Source organism: Miscanthus floridulus, chromosome 8 (genome assembly GCF_019320115.1).
Source record: "Miscanthus floridulus cultivar M001 chromosome 8, ASM1932011v1, whole genome shotgun sequence".
Classification (NCBI taxonomy): Eukaryota; Viridiplantae; Streptophyta; class Magnoliopsida; order Poales; family Poaceae; genus Miscanthus; species Miscanthus floridulus.
In genome coordinates this window covers 160,013,229-160,025,410 of record NC_089587.1, presented here as the reverse complement: position 1 = coordinate 160,025,410, position 12,182 = coordinate 160,013,229, and positions in this window count along the sequence as shown.

Sequence of the window (12,182 nt, the reverse complement as noted above, 5' to 3'; positions counted from 1 at the left end):
TATCTAGAAAATGAGCAATGTGGACCCAATCATCATATTTAATCACATTTATCCACGACGTAAACAACTCAAGAAGATTCTAGAAGACACCAGAAGACGCACCACCGAAGCTTGGGCCAAACGGCCATAAAAGTGGGCCGGCCGGCCCAAGCCCTAGGCTAGCCAGCCTGCTCCAGAGTCCGCTTGCCCTCCGCCACCTTGTATGCGTTTCCAAGATCTACACTGTGGATTTTAAGGCAGTTATAGGTCAGTTTATCTCATAATTAGTTAGCTTGTGTAGCTCACTAGTTACCTTCTTGCTTATGTAGCATAGAAGTAGCTCCCTTGCGTGACTAATTTGGTTTGTGTAACCTTGTTAGCCACATTACTTAGTTTATGTAGCTAAGTATTTGTGCTTTCTAATTTGGCATTGGTTGCCTTGTTATTGAGCATTGCTAGTGAGCTTAGGAGCTTTGTGCTTTTGCTCACTAGAATTGTGTAGGAGCTCCCCAGTGTGCAAAATTCTAGTGGCATAGGTTTGTGTGACATTGCTCCTAGAATTGGTTAGGTGAGCTCTAGATAGCCTGACACCTTAGTTGCTTAATTAGGATCTTTGCAAGGTGCTAGAGAACATAGATAGAGGGGTGTAGTCTTGGCTAGACTGATTGTTTTAATTCCACATTTATTTTGGTTAGCCAGCGCGATTAAATTTAGAAAGGACTATTCACCCCCATCTAGTCTGTCATCTCGACCTTTCAATTGGTATCAGAGCTAGGTCTCTCATTTGTGGTCTTCACCGACATGAGAGGATGGCGTCTAGTGGGCTAGATGTTTGTGAGACACATTTTTTATGGCACAAACTTTGCACTTTGGAAAAATCACATGCTTGATTATTTTCATGCAAAGGGACCTAAGTTTTGGTGGATTATCATTAATGGTCTCACCCATATCTTGGACCATAGAAATCTCACCAAAGCTCAAAGAGTTCTCTATGAATTTGATGCACATGCTTGTTGTTATCTAATGGATGCTTTGAGCTTTGATTTAATGAAAAGGATAAACTATGTGGGAACCGCTCATGAGATATGGGAATCAATCAAGCACACCTTTGGTGATTCCTCCACGTGGGATGATGGCAAATTCAAAGAGGATGATCACACGGTGGAGGCACATGAGCGTGTTGAGCATGACCACAATTTGGTGATTGTAGAAGATTGCTCCACCTCATGGTCAAGTGATAATGATGATGATGCTATCACAAAATCACTTGACAAGATTGATGGTGATGCCTCAAGTGATGTACATGATGATCCTACCCCATGCACACTTGATGGTGATGATGGTTCATGCTCGGGCCATGATTACGATGCTACTACAAGCCCATCCACTACACCACATTACTTCATGTCACAAGGTGACACTAAGGTATCTAATGCAAATGTGATTGATCTTGATTCATATGAGGAGCTTCTAGATAGATATGGTTGCATGATCAAAGCTTTAGAAAAAGATATGGCTAAAACCAAAAAATTGAAAAATGAAAACTCTTTTCTAAAGAACACATGTGAACAAAAGCATCTACTTTATGTTACTACTTGTTCACATGAGGAGGTAAAATTGGCTCATGAGGAACTTAGTGTTGCTCATGATAACTTGGTACAAGACCATGTTTTTCTCACTAAAGAACTTTCAAATAAAAAATCTAAAACTAGTGAGAGCTCATCACATGGGTCAATTGATCAATCACATATTGTGATTAACTCTTGTGATGTAGGGAAAAAGCATGTATCCACCTCATGTAATGATTTACTAGATATGTCATGCTCTTCACATATAGATGCTTGTTCTACTTCTATGTCTTGTGAAACTAACCTTTTGAAGGAGAACAATGAGCTCAAAAATGAAGTGAAGAATTTGACCAACAAGTTAGAGAGATGCTACAACTCAAAAGTCACATTTGAGTACATGTTGAAGACTCAAAGAAACTATGGTGACAAGTGTGGCCTTGACTTCAAGAAGAAGATGACAAAGGGCGAAAGAAAGAGAGAAAGAAAGATGAAGAAGCTACAACAAAGAAAGCTCTCTCATACCATGTGCTACCGGTGTCATGAAGCAGGACACCTTGCAAATGGTTGCCCTAACATTGAGAAGCTCAAGAAGATAAAAGAAGAAGAGAGGCTCAAGTATGTGAAGTGCTTCAAGTGCCGCACTTGGGGTCATCTTACCTCAATGTGCCCAACCAAGCAATTGGTAAAGCAACTAGAAGAGCCTCAACCAAAGCCACAAGTTGAGCAAGAGAAGACACCCCAAGAGCAAGTCAAGATCAACCATGATGATAGTAATTTGATGATAAAGAAAAAAAAACTAGAAGGGGTGGAAAAGCAAGAGAAAGAGCAATGCATCCAAGGATGAATCAAGATGCAAAGCAAATGAGCAAGAACAAAGAAGAGAAAATGAAGAAGATTGCTCACATGAGGTGTTATAGTTGTGACATATTGGGTCACCTAGCTTTGGGTTGCCCAAACAATCTTGAGAAGAAGACTCAAGCAAACAAGGAGAAGCAAGGCAATGAGAAGCACAACATGAGCAAGGAAGAGAAGGCTCAATCAAAGAGAAAGTGCTACTCATGCCGGGAAAGGGGACACATGGCACATTCATATCCTCTAGGTAACACTTCTAAGCCTATTTCAATTGATATTGATTCTATGCTTAGGAAGGATGATAATGGTACCTCTATGGTTGCTATTGCACTACTACATAAACTTTACTGGAGGCGGACGATTTGGGTTTGGGCAAAGCCGTCCGCCATGGCCTAGAGGCCACGGTAAATCATGGCTTAACCGCGCAGCCTAGAGGCCACGGTAAATCGTGGCTTAACCGCGGTGGCCAGCTTTGCCCGCCGTGGTTAACCGATTTACCACGGCGGTCGATGTAACGTGCCCGCCGTGGTAAATATACTTTTACCACGGTGGGCACGTTACACCGCCCGTCGCGGTAAATTATTTTACCACGGCGGACACCTTTTATGGCCTACCATGGTTATGTTGATTAGCCGTGGCGGGCTTTATTATTTGCCTACCTTGGTAAATTATTTCCTGAATTAAAAAAATACAGTAGGCATATAAATTCAAATAAAATACAGCAGGCATATAAATTCAAATCACATCCAGATTTCACAGATTAAACTTAAAAGTATGCAGGCATTACACATGAGATAATATACATATATATACATTCACTTAGTCATTCTTGTCATCATTAATTCATAACATTTACATATTAAAGTCGTTATACATGCGCTAAGGTGTAATCCTGCGGATGCATCATCGTGGGCCATTTCCTCAGCCTCTCGTACTCCGGTAACATCGCTAGCGGGCTGTTCTCATGGAAGAACGTGCCCCCTTCAAGCACGCATTTGTCTAAGATAAACTTACTAATGGAGACGGGGATCCCGATCTTCCGTCAGGTGATGGTAACTATCGTTGTGGCGGAGAATGACACACCGATCCAGCTTCAGATCGAAAGATCGAACCCTGCAATCTTAGCACCACAGCTCCTCTGGTTATCAACCGAGTCATGGACCAGGTTGACCTCGCCAAGAAGGCTAATCCCTCCCTGCGCAACGAAGAACACAAGCAAGAACAAGAAAGATCGCAACCAAATTGCAGATGTATGATTAATCTCACGAGTTGGGGTCTCACAAACCGAAGAACGGCGAAACTGTTTCTTGACAGAATAATCTAAGCAAAACCCAAACCCTAATGGAGGGGCGGCGGCTGTTTATGAAGACTCTAGGGTCGTGCAAGACCCCTGGACGCGCCCCTAATGGGCCCAAACTCGATACATGGTCCAATGGACCAAAAGACGGTGTCGCAGCACCCTGGCAGATTCTGGACGTTGACTTGTTTCGACGATTCCTGTTGATTCCGAACAGCTTTTGACGTGAAACCACTTGTATTGGCTTCCTTATCAAATTAGCTTTCCATCCATATGTGGATCATCGAAAACGGAGTCCGGATGCGTCCTGGGCGACCAGTTTAAGGCAGACTGGTCCTGGAGGCCGAGGCAGACTCGAATTCGTGTTGGACTGGGCCTCCGGCTTGTGTTGGACGTCCTTGCTGGTCATCATCACCTCCTCCACGTCCTCTTAGTCCCTCTTGACCCTCTCCAATGTTCCTAAGCAAGATAACATCATTAGGTAGTAGTCTATTTTCAAAAGTATGAAAATGATCGCTTAAGAACGAGCTCACCTGTAAATTGAGTTGACGCATTCGAGCCCGGGTCATTGGACCTTGCATGACGGTTGGAGGATCAGCTGGTACATCCAAAGGAGTGATGTCCTCATCATCCTCCCCTTCTTGAATTGGAGTCATCCTTGACTCAAGCTCATCTTCTTCTCCCAAATAAGGTTTCAAATCTGTAATGTTAAATGTGGGACTAACCCCGAACTCGGGTGGCAACTCAAGTTTGTATGCATTATCATTTATTTTCTCAATAATCTTATAAGGACCAGCTGCTCTTGGCATTAATTTAGACTTACGTAGCTTAGGAAATCTATCTTTTCTTAAATGTAACCAAACCAAATCACCTGGTTCAAGTTTAATCTCTTTTCTACCTTTACTACCAGCAATTCTATACTTTTCATTCATGCTTTCAATATTTGCTTTAGTTGTTTCATGTAACTTACGAATAGAATCAGCACGCTCTCTAGCATCACTATGTATTCTCTCAGTGGTAGGTAAAGGCAAAAGATCAATAGGAGCACGGGGGTTAAAACCATACACTACCTGAAAAGGACTTACCTTGGTGGTGGAATGTTCTGCCCTGTTATATGCAAACTCCACATGCGGCAAACACTCTTCCCACATCTTCAAATTGCGCTTCAAAATGGCTCTCAACATGGTGGACAATGTTCGATTCACAACCTCAGTTTGCCCATCAGTTTGGGGATGACATATTGTAGAAAACAGCAGCTTGGTCCCCAATTTATTCCACAACGTGCGCCAAAAATGACTCAAGAATTTTGCATCACGATCTGAAACAATAGTAGAAGGCATACCATGCAAGCGAACAATTTCTTGAAAGAAAAGGTCAGCAATATGAACAGCATCGTCGCTCTTATGATAAGGAATAAAATGTGCCATCTTAGAAAAACAATCAACCACCACAAAAATGCTATCCCTCCCCCTCTTAGTCCTTGGCAATCCCAACACAAAATCCATAGATATATCTGCCCAAGGAGTAGAAGGAACAGGAAGAGGCATATACAAACCATGTGGGTTCAATCGCGACTTAGCTTTTTGACATGTGGCACACTGAGCCACGTACCGCTCCACATCACGCCTCATCCTAGGCTAAAAGAAGTGTGTGGACAGCACCTCCTCCGTCTTCTTGGCACCAAAATGTCCCATCAATCCGCCTCCATGTGCCTCCTGCAACAACAAAAGACGAACAGAACCAACTGGAATGCATAGGCGGTTAGCTCTAAATAAAAACTCATCGCTGATCATAAACTTATTCCATGTGCGTCCCTCTCTACAATTAAGCAACACATCCTTAAAAGCAGGATCAAGCGCATATTGTTCTTTAATGGATTGAAGACCAAAAATCCGGCAATCAAGTTGAGACAGCAATGTATATCTTCTAGACAAAGCATCAGCAATCACATTATCCTTCCCTTTCTTGTGTTTGATAATATAAGGAAAAGACTCAATAAATTCAACCCATTTAGCATGCCTACGATTCAGATTATTTTGAGAGCGAAGATACTTAAGCGATTCATGATCAGAATGAATAACAAATTCTTTAGGCCACAAATAATGACGCCACGTCTCTAAAGAACGGACAAGTGCATACAATTCTTTATCATACGTGGAATAATTAAGAACAGGACCATGTAATTTTTCACTAAAGTAAGCAACAGGTTTACCATCTTGCATCAAAACACCACCAATGCCAACTCCACTAGCATCACATTCTAGCTCAAAAGTCTTACCAAAATTTGGATGTTGCAGCAATGGTGCGTGTGTAAGCTTGTCCTTCAAAGTGTCAAAGGACTCCTCATGTGCCTCTCCCCAATGAAACACCACTCCTTTCTTCGTCAACTCATGCAATGGGGCAGCAATGGTGCTGAAATCTTTGACGAAGCGGCGGTAGAATCCTGCAAGACCAAGAAAACTCCTCACCTGTGTGACAGTTTGGGGAACCGGCCAGCTCTTTATGGCTTCAATTTTCATCTCGTCCACCTCAATTCCCTGTGGAGTTACAACATAGCCAAGAAAAGAAACTCGATCCGTGCAAAAGATGCACTTCTCAAGGTTACCAAATAAACGTGCATCACATAAGGCATTAAAAACAGCACGTAAGTGATCCATATGTTCATCAAAAGACTTGTTGTAAATCAATATATCATCAAAGTAAACTACCACAAAATGACCAATAAAAACTCTTAAAACCTCATTCATTAAGCGCATGAAAGTGCTAGGTGCATTTGTTAGACCAAAAGGCATAACTAACCACTCATACAACCCGAATTTGGTTTTAAATGCAGTTTTCCATTCATCTCCAAGTTTCATTCTAATCTGGTGGTAGCCACTTCGCAAGTCAATCTTAGTGAAAATTATAGAACCACACAACTCATCAAGCATGTCGTCTAGCCTAGGAATAGGATGACAATACCGAATAGTAATATTATTGATGGCTCTACAATCAACACACATACACCAACTTCCATCTTTCTTAGGAACCAAAAGTACAGGAACAACACAAGGACTAAGGCTTTCACGTACATACCCACGGTCCAAAAGGTCTTGGACTTGCCGCTGAATTTCCTTAGTCTCCTCAGGATTGGTTCGATATGCAGCTCGGTTGGGCAAGGTCGCTCCCGAAATCAAATCGATTTGATGCTCTATCCCTCTCATAGGTGGCAGCCCCGGGGGTATCTCAGCTGGAAAAATGTCCTCATACTCCTGCAAAAGGTTAGTGATAGCAGGAGGTACCGAGCTAACAATATGATCAAGTGAAAACATAGCTCGTTTGCATACCAAAGCATAGCAAATATCATCATCAGAAATTTCAGCAAAGTCACATTTTGTTGCAAGCATAACACCACCCTTCAATTTAATCCCCTCAGCCTTAGAAATAGATGTAGACTTATCCTTTTTAGGTGGGAAAATAGAATTAGCAACTTGCTGATTTTCAGATTGAACATCATTCAAACTAGCAGCGCGTTCTCTATCAGCTTGTACAATTTGAGCAGGGGTCAAAGGTACCAAAGTAATTTTCTTTCCTTTATGCACAAAAGTGTATTTATTACTTCTACCATGGTGTGTAGCATCATTATCATGTTCCCAAGGATGACCCAATAAAAGTGAACAAGCTTGCATAGGTACCACATCACAATCAACAGAATCAGCATAAGAACCAATGGAAAATGAAACTCTGCAAGTTTGTGTTACCTTTGCTTTACCAGAATCATTTAGCCACTGAATATGATATGGACGTGGGTGTGGGCGTGTGGTCAAGCTAAGCTTCTTGACCAAATCAGAACTCACCAAATTGTTGCAGCTACCTTCATCAATAATGACACGTGCTCGACGGTCGCTGATGACGAAGAAAATCTGGAACAAGTTATGGCGTTGTAGCTTCTCAGGCTGCTGGACTTGTGAGCTGAGCACCCGCTGTACAATAATGCTCCTATAGGACGCCGTGGCCTCGTCACCAAGGACTTCGCCGTCCTCCTCATCTGCATCTTGGTCTTCTTCATCCTCAATGTCAGAGGTGCTGATGTAACCATCTTCTGTAGCAATATATGCCTGCTGACTTGGGCAGTCCTTCTGCACATGGCCAATGCCATGGCAGCGGTGGCACTGAATACCCGAAGTGCGTCCCGTCGATGCAACGGATGAGGAACTCTTGGTAGGCACCTGTAAAGAATTTTTACCTGAATCTGAAGGTCGTGCGGGAGGTGTCTTAGGTGTAGCGGAAACTCCAGAGGATATTGGTCGCTTGCTCGCTGGTGGAGGCGTCCGAAAAGTGGTTGGCTTGGTCAGCCCCGAAGATGGTGCCGAGCGTGGCGTGTATGTGCTGGTGCTAACCTTGCTCTTGCCCTGCTGTTCACGCCCCTGCAATTCCTTTTCTGCAAGCATAGCAAACTAAAACAACTGGTTGACAGTGTTAAATTCTTTATAATCAACAATGTCCTGAATGTCACGCCTCAAACCAGAATAAAAACGACAAATGGCATCTTCGTTTCCCTCTACAACACTACAGCGCATCAATCCCTTTTGGAGCTCACCATAGTTATCCTGTACAGATTTATCTCCTTGTTCTAAACGCATCAATTTCTTACGCAAGTCTCTATGATAAGAAGGAGGAACAAAACGATCATGCATAGCTACCTTAAGTTCTTCCCATGTACCAGGTAAAGCATCCTGTGCAGCTAGCCCATTCCACAAAATAATGGCAAAATCCTTAAACTCACTAGTAGCTTGTCTAACTCTATGTTGCTCAGGTACAAGGTGGGCACTAAACTTTTGTTCTACCGTTATCTCCCAATCAAGATATCCCTCAGCATCATAATGACCCGAAAAAGATGGTATTGTGAACTTAATCTTAGCATAAGGATCATCGGGTACACGGTGATTATTACCTTGACGGTGGTGGTGGTGGACACCACCCATACCTGTCGTGTTGCGGCGAAGACGTTGCCGTAATCTCTCTTGTCAGATAGCTGCTCGACCTATGTTTCCAGCGGCATCATGCACCGTGTCTTGACCATCGGTGTTTTTTCCGGAAACATCGTTGTTGCCCGCCACAAAGGTTTCCAACTCAGTAACCTTGTCGGTTAGCGTGGAAATTCGCTTGTCCAATCTCTCCATGCTATTGCCAATGTTGAGTTCAATGAGTGCGTCAGTGATGGCCTTCCTGATGGCCTCATTCATCCTTTTTTGGGCATCCTCTACAACAGCTTGTAGTTGCTCTTGGCTGACACACTCGCTGAAACCCTTAGGATTGTTATCTGCAGTCTGTTCACCTCCTGCCATTGAAAACACAAAAACAGGAACAAATAGGTGAAAGTTATCCCTACCAAATGACTACGTGGTTGTAGTGGTGTCACTTTTCACAGCAAGTGGAAGCGTCTTACCAAGCTCTTACCAAGTTCTTACTAACGCAAGCAGTGGGCGGTACAACTGGTGGCTGGTTCGTGATACCTGTGAGGTAGTGGTACCGAGATTGCAAGGCCCCTTTGTCTATACTGATCTGAAGAATTTGTGGAGCTTGGAAGGCAAACAAAGAGTAAATGTATATCTGGCACACAAGTCAGTAACAGAAAGTAATGCTGAATTATAGTCCAAAGTACTTGTTCTCGTTGCTGGTCTAAAGTGTTGCAAGTACCAGGTTGTGACAAAAGTATGATGGATAGCAAGGTGATGGTGGATGGAAACAACAACACAAACAAGGAACCAGACAGCACACGCAAACACAGCTCACTTTGGGCTTCTCTATGTGTTCCTCTAGATATTGTTCCTCTTTTGCCCCTCTCTTTTTTTCTATTTTTTGGGCTGTCGTTGTTTTTTTGGGAAATTTCGACTTTTTTATTTTATTTTTTTGATATTTTTCCTTTACTTAGGAGCACAAATACAGTAACCACAGAAAATATGAGCTCAAACAAGTGTAAGACGTGGCCTGTGGAATTTTCAGAAAACTGGATGAAAATCGGCAAAAACCTTGTGACCACGAAACGAGGATCTTGTGACCACTTTTTGGCCAATCTAAAAATTCCAAACCCCAGCAAAGCTAGGATGGACGGATCCGAAATTTTTTTCTGATCGATTTGCATATATGGAACGTCGAAAACGGAGTTCGTATGCGAAAACTGGACCAGTTTTAAGAATTGGCTCCGAATTAGAGGACAAAACGGGAACAATGTGTACAAAATTGGTCACAACAGCCAAGATTTGATGGAAACGATGGGGGAAAACACACAAACTGGACTCTAACACGACCTAACCAGCAATAAGACCTCGACCAGGACACAAACTCAACACGACGGACTCTGAAACTGAAATATGCAAAGGCTATGGCGCGGAAGGTTCTAGGATAGGAAAAACGAGTATGGCACTGGACTATGGGATGAATACGAAACACTCAAACTAGGGAATAAAAAGTGAACCTAACGGTATACTTTAGCTCTGATTACCACTTGATGGAGACGGGGATCCCGATCTTCCGTCAGGTGATGGTAACTATCGTTGTGGCGGAGAATGACACACCGATCCGGCTTCAGATCGAAAGATCGAACCCTGCAATCTTAGCACCACAGCTCCTCTGGTTATCAACCGAGTCATGGACCAGGTTGACCTCGCCAAGAAGGCTAATCCCTGCCTGCGCAACGAAGAACACAAGCAAGAACAAGAAAGATCGCAACCAAATTGCAGATGTATAATTAATCTCACGAGTTGGGGTCTCACAAACCGAAGAACGGCGAAACTGTTTCTTAACAGAATAATCTAAGCAAAACCCAAACCCTAATGGAGGGGCGACGGCTGTTTATGAAGACTCTAGGGTCATGCAAGACCCCTGGACGCGCCCCTAATGGGCCCAAACTCGATACATGGTCCAACGGACCAAAAGACGGTGTCGCAGCACCCTGGCAGATTCTGGATGCTGACTTGTTTCGACGATTCCTGTTGATTCCGAACAGATTTTGACGTGAAACCACTTGTATTGGCTTCCTTATCAAATTAGCTTTCCATCCATATGTGGATCATCGAAAACGGAGTCTAGATGCGTCCTGGGCGACCAGTTTAAGGCAGACTGGTCCTAGAGGCCGAGGCAGACTCGAATTCGTGTTGGACTGGGCCTCCGGCTTGTGTTGGACGTCCTTGCTGGTCATCATCACCTCCTCCACGTCCTCTTAGTCCCTCTTGACCCTCTCCAATGTTCCTAAGCAAGATAACATCATTAGGTAGTAGTCTATTTTCAAAAGTATGAAAAGGATCGCTTAAGAACGAGCTCACCTGTAAATTGAGTTGACGCATTCGAGCCCGGGTCATTGGACCTTGCATGACGGTTGGAGGATCAGCTGGTACATCCAAAGGAGTGATGTCCTCATCACTTACATATGTCCGCCTTTGTCTGCTTGAAGCTGTGTTGGATGCTCTGCATGTCTCTCGACCAGTTCAATCCATTCTTGAGCACCCTCCAACTGCTGCTGTACTGCTTGCACACCCTCAGGAACTCACAAGCGTAGAAGCCATAGGTTTGTGATCCTATCAGTTGTTTGGCACACTGCATGATCGATATGCAAGCATTACAACATAGGCATTAGAACGCATATGAACGGAAAGCACAATTAAACCTTTCAAATACTTACCGGAAAGTTGCGTCTGATTTTGATGCGGTTCTTATGCTTAGCCTTAAAATTCTCTGTTCTTCAATCATAGCATTCAGGATCCTTCACGTACTCCTTATAAGCGCTATACGAAATGTACTAGTATTAGGCAGGGCATTAGAACACATATGAGAAGACAGTTCAGTCACTTACACTCTGAGGCAATCTTCAAAGGCCTTGTACCCTTTTATGTTTGGCACTGTCAACGAATCAAATACGTAGGCCCTGCCATCCTGAGGGTAGATGATAAATGCAACCCAGTGACCCTCGAGGCCTTGGCTGCACCATTGAAACAAAATACAGGTTACGACGAGAAATAATAATACTAGCTAGCTACCCACTTATCTCTACAGGCATGTCTTCGACTTACCCAAAGTGGTAGGCAGCTAGGATACACCCATTTCCCCTAATCTTCTTCATTGCTCCTAGTATGTATCTTGAAATGTTCAACTTCTCATTGTCCATCAGTTTCTTCCTATGCGCCTCTCTCTGTCGCTTGGTCAACTCTTTCATGGTTGGATGATTGTCATCTAGGTGGTAACCAATGATGATTCTTTGAGCAATATGCATTGGAGATAGATAGATAACATCAAGTTTTAGTTCCTTGGATATATAGGCCATCAACCTGCAAGGACAAGCCATCGTGGCATATATAAGTAGTCTTGACCGATTCAAAGGCAGGTGATATGTGAAACTCACAATTCATCACTTACATAGAGAACAAGGTGACTTAGGCGATGTTAAGGTCTTGTTCCCACAGTAGTCTGTACATGTCGTGGAAGTCCATGGGGAGTTCTACATCATTGTC